This window comes from Giraffa tippelskirchi, chromosome 3 (genome assembly GCF_054371585.1).
Source record: "Giraffa tippelskirchi isolate mGirTip1 chromosome 3, T2T-mGirTip1v1.2.pri, whole genome shotgun sequence".
Lineage (NCBI taxonomy): Eukaryota > Metazoa > Chordata > Mammalia > Artiodactyla > Giraffidae > Giraffa > Giraffa tippelskirchi.
In genome coordinates, this window is record NC_137277.1 from 177,813,367 (window position 1) to 177,818,951 (window position 5,585).

Sequence of the window (5,585 nt, forward strand, 5' to 3'; positions counted from 1 at the left end):
AGGACCACCCCAGGGGGCCCTCACACCAATCCAACATTCCCTGATCCTCCCCCCCTCGGGAGACCTGCCTTTCATACGATCCAGCTTTGTTCTCTGCTAGGTCTGGCCCATGGACTTGATTCAGACTGGGCAACCAGGCCAAGGTGTGGCTGAGCCACCCTCACTTTACAGGGAACACCAGGAAGGGTCTATAAATCAAGCAGCCACTGGTGGGATCACCTGTGTTCTTAGACCAGTTGGAGGGTGGAGCAGTTCCACAAAGTTGATGATTTTGAGAGATTAACAGTCCTATTCTGTGGATAAGAAAGCCTAAAGAGAGGTGGAGTGACTTGCCAAAAGACACACAGCTCCCTCTGGGCAGAGGTGAAATTTAAAACTGCTTTGTGTTCGTGTGTGTGTGTGTGTGTGTGTGTGTGTGTGTGTATTTTCTAATTGATCACTAGCTTTGTGCTCCTGCCTCACCCCTGCTGCTTTCAAAGGTTGGGAAAGGAAAGTATTTATTCTGGGGCCACAGCTGGGCCTCTAGGAACCTCCAGAAATGTTCTGCTTAACTTCAGATGCACCTGTATGCATCTTTTCTGGGGAAAGGGTCCACGGCTTTAGCAGACTCTCTAACCTTTGACCCTTTTCAGTGGGAGGAGAAGATAGAAAGAGGCTCCTTGTGTCTGATGCCTTCCACTTCTTCCCTCCCTAACCTAGGAGTTGGGGGACCCTGCAGGTCTCATCCCCACCATAGGCACTCCTGTGCCCATACCCTGTGGCTCCTGGCAACTATGGCAGCCTGTCAACGTTTGAAACAACCTCCCTGCTGAGGTCTTCTTTGATCCTCCCAGCATCTCTTAGAATCAGGCCCAAAGCCTAATTCCACCTATTTTCCCTGCTGGGTTGAAAGGTCCAAGGTGTTAGTGGCGTGTGTGGAAAGGAAATGGAGTCTTGTGGGCTCCCTCCCAGCTCCAAGTTGCTGCCAGCTCCTGGGAGGTTGAGGGAGGGAAGGGAAGAGAGAGAGGAGGGGGAGATGAGAGAAAGAAGAGGTTGCTGTAGCCACTGCCCAGTCTCCACTGTGGAATGAACTCTGATTCCTCACATTCTTTCAGCCACTATCTCCTGAGCACAGGCTCTGTGCTCCAGGCCTCCAGATTGACCTGTTATTATTCTATGATCAGATCGTCACTCTGAGCTGTCCACAGTATAGACAAGTGGGTTTCAATCTTTTAGCAGTAGAACTTTTATTTTTCCTCTCAAACAAAAGCCCCCAGAATTTTACCTGGCAAATAAAATTCAGTGCTTTTATATATGAATTTATTTTTGTCAATCAAAATGTATAACCTTTACTTACCACAAAATAAATCAGCGGGAACAATGCCGACATTTTGATGGACTAAAAATTTGAAACCCTGAATTACAGGTGATGGTTATGGTTTTAACTGAGAGCCAGCATTCAATTTATTTCTGCAGCAGTTTCTTTTAGTAAGTAATTAGAAAATACTGCACTTCATAGACATGCAGAGGCAAATGGTAAGAGTTTCAACATCTTGGTAGAAGTGTCAGGAGAAGCTTTATTCTGAGGTCTGCACAGAAATAAGTTATGCAGGACTTCCTTGGAAATCCAGTGGTTAAGATTCTGTGCTTCCACTGTAGAGGACATAGGTTCGATCCCTGGTTGGGGAAGTTCTGCATGCTGCAGAGAAAAAGAAAAAGAAAAAAGTTGTGCAACCAGCCCAACCTAATGGCTTGTTTTTGGTTTGTTTGCTTTGGTTTTCTGCCTATGGTGATTTTATTATTGTTACGATGGCTTGTTAAAAGTTAGGGACTTCCTGGGCTTCCCTGATAGCTCAGTGGTAAAGAATCTGCTTGCCAGTGCAGGAGACATGGGTTCAATCCCTGACCTGGGAAGATCCCACATGCTGCGAAGCAACTAGGCCCGTGAGCCACAACTACTGAGCCTGTTGTCTAGAGCTCAGGAGCCACAACTGCTGAAGCCCACGTGCCCCAAAGCCTGTGCTGTGCAATAGGAGAAGTCATGACAATGAGAACCTCATGCACTGTGACTAGAGAGTAGCCCCCCACTCACCACAACTAGAGAAAAAACCCAAGCAGCAATGAAGACTCAGCACAGCCAAAAATAAAGAAATAAAGATTGAAGGCAGGAGGAGAAGAGAATGACAGAGGACAAGATGGTTGGATGGCATCACCAACTCAATGGACATGAGTTTGAGCAAGCTCCAGGAGATGGTGAAAGACAGGGAAGACTGGTGTGCTACAGTCCATGGGTTCGCAAAGGGTTGGACACGACTGAGTGAACAACAAAAACATTAAAAGTAACATGTCATTTAAAAAAAATAAAGTTAGGGACTTCCCTGGCAGTCCACTGGTTAAGACTCCATGCTTCCACTGCAGGGGCATGAGTTCGATCCCAGGTCCAGGAACTAAAATCCCACATGCCACACAGTATGGCCAAAAAGTTTTAAAAAAGGAAAAGTTAGCCTAGTCTGTTTTCATCTCTATCCTGCCACTAACTTACCTGTTTCTCATCTCAGTCCTGCCCACTAACTCACTGGATGTCTTTGGATAAGACACTTGCCCTCTCTGGGGGCCAGTTTCCCCATCAGAACATCTGATTTCACCTAGAAAAGGAGTGTGTGTAGAGGTACTAGAGTGGGTTGGGGTGTGTGGGGTGATGCATGGAGCACATATGGAAGCTTCATTACTCATCCTCACCACCCATGCCCATCCAGTGCTGAGCCTAAAGAAGGGGCCACAAAACCACTGAACTGCCCAAGTTCAAAGGCAGAGGCGAGTTGCCGTGGAGACATGCTTTGTTTCCTAACTGTCTGTCTGCATCTGACAAGCAGAAAGCCAGCCAGATGGACACTGACCTAGGCGGAGAGAACCAGGATTTCCTGACCCCAAGATCCACAGGGTTCACTGCTCTCCAAGGAGAGCCGTCAGTTCTCAGTTCTCACCCCCAAAATAGAGGCACGACCAGCCTGGCCTGCTGGCTGATAAGGCTTCCTGTAGGGAGCTGCTGGGTGCGGCCTCCAGGTGTTTGCAGACACCCACTCCAACAGTCCTGGGCAGGGAGGCTGGCCCTGTGCCCAAGGGCAGGGCTAGGAGGAAAGTGCCCACATTCAGGGCCTTCTGGAAGCTGGGGGAGGGGTCAAGATGTGTGGGCAGAGCTCCTTGCCCATGATCAGAAGGAAACATCTGGGTGTGGATTCTCAGCAACACCCTCCACCCACCAACATCCACACAGAAAGAAAGTGAAGTCGCTCAGTCGTGTCCGACTCTTTGCGACCCATGGACTGTAGCCTGCCAGACTCCTCCATCCATGGGATTTTCCAGGCAAGAATACTGGAGTGAGTTGCCATTTCTTTTTCCAGGGGATCATCCTGACCTGGGGATCGAGCCTGGCTCTCCCACACTGCAGGCAGAGTCTTTACCACCTGAGCCACCAGGGAAGCTCACCATCCACACAGGGGCCTACACAAACATGCCAAGACACAAAGATAGGATGACAGACCCACGTGCACACCAGTTCACACTGGCATACCCAAATACATGGGTACACCAAAACAACAAACCCAGATACACACTGACAATTCTGGGTACCCATAAACACCCAGGTACACTAAGATAGCCTGATGTCTAAGCACATGTAAACACACGCAGATACAGAAATGTACCAAATTACACGGACATGCTGACACACAGACACACATAGATACACAAATGCTCACACTCCCAGATGCACACTCATACAGACATCCACTGTACCAAAACAACACACACAGATACCCACTGGCCCATAAATCAAAGAGAGGTATACAGAAGGCCTTGTTACATAAATATAAACAGTTACAAGGAGCAACATCGATACACAAAACCCAACACAGATTCAGGCAAGAGGAAGAGAAAGGAACTAATAATTGGTAGGGGTCCATTCTGCACAGGCAGCAGGAAAGGAGTTATATCTGTAGGATCTTTTTAAAATCCTTCCGACAATCTGTGAAGTTGGCAGTGTTATCCCTGTTTTTTACAGATGCGAAATGTAGGATATGTGTGCTTATAAAAGGCCCAAACAATGCAGAAATAAATAGGGTAAAATGTGAAAATGCCTCTTCACACACATTCCCCACCCACTCCACACCACTGTTCATGTTAGTGGGCAGTATGCATATATTTTTCTATGCATTTACATACAAGCATTTAAAAACACTACAAGTTTAGGGGGCTTCCCAGGTGGTCTAGTGGTGAAGACTGTGTTTCTAATGCAGGAGGCGTGGGTTCACTCGCTGGTTGGGGAACTAGGATCCCACCTGCCTTATGGTCAAAAAAAGAGAGACAGAGATCATAAACTGGAAAGTCTAAAAAAATAATAAAAATACAAGTTTGAACATTTTCCAGGAAACCAACTCAGAGTGGTTAAGAAATGTGACCAAGGTCATAGAGCCAGTGAGCAGAATCAGGGTTTGGATTTAGCTCTGGCTCACTCCAAAATACTGTTTCTGCTGCCTCAGCCCACAGACAACCACAGACACAGATTCACAAAGGGGAGGCCCAGGGTAGGGGGAGGGGCAGCACGGGGAGGGGCAGCACCTCGGGGCTGGCCCAACAGGCTTTCTGTCTGACTGCTCTGGGTCCCTTGGGCAGTTCCTCTGGCTAAAGGCGTAGTCCCTGTAAATTCCTGTTAAGGAGCAGATATATTCCTGGGCCGGGAACCTTTGAATCATTGACCCCAGGTGAGAACCAGGCAGGTGACTAAGGGATGCAGGCACAGCTCCAACCCTAGCTTCCCCGTCTCCTAACCTCTCAGTCTCTTCTCCACACGCCCCAAAGGGACCTTTTCTAAGGCTAAATCTGGACCTTGTCCCTCTCGCTGCTTAAATCCCTTCCTGTTGACTCAAGTATAAATCCCAGCCTCATGGACACATAGAGTCCTTCGCTCTCTGGCCTCACCTGCCTCTCCCCATTTTTTCTTTTGGTGAAGCACTTGTCCTTCAGGAGCAGCTCAAATGCTCCTTTTGTTGAGCCTTCCCTGACTCTTCTGTGCAGAATGCCCCCTGTTTCACCCCCCCACCCCGCCCCACAGTGTGCTCACAGACACCCACCATGACTTACAATCATCACCAGCAAGGCATCTCCACTGATGGACTGACCAGCTTCCAGGGCCTGCCTTATGTGTATTATATAACTTGTTGTTTAGTCGCTAAGTCATGTCCGATTCTTTTGCGACCCCATGGACTGTATCCCGCCAGGCTCGTCTGTCCATGGGATTCTCCAGGCAAGAATACCAGAGTGGGTTACCATTTCCTTCTCCAGGGGATCTTCCTGACCCAGGGATTGAACCCGTGTCTCCTGCATTACCGGTGGATTCTTTACCCCTGAGCCACCAGGGAAGTCCCAATTATATAATTGCCTCCCATAATCTTTACAACAGCCCTAAAGAGATAAAAAGTCTTGTCCCGATTTTGCAGATGGTTAAATGGAGACACAGAGAATTTAAGTCCCTTCTTTAAGGTCTGATTTTCTCAAAAGTCAGTTCCTGGCCATATCACTTGCCACCACATTATTGCAAACATGTTTCC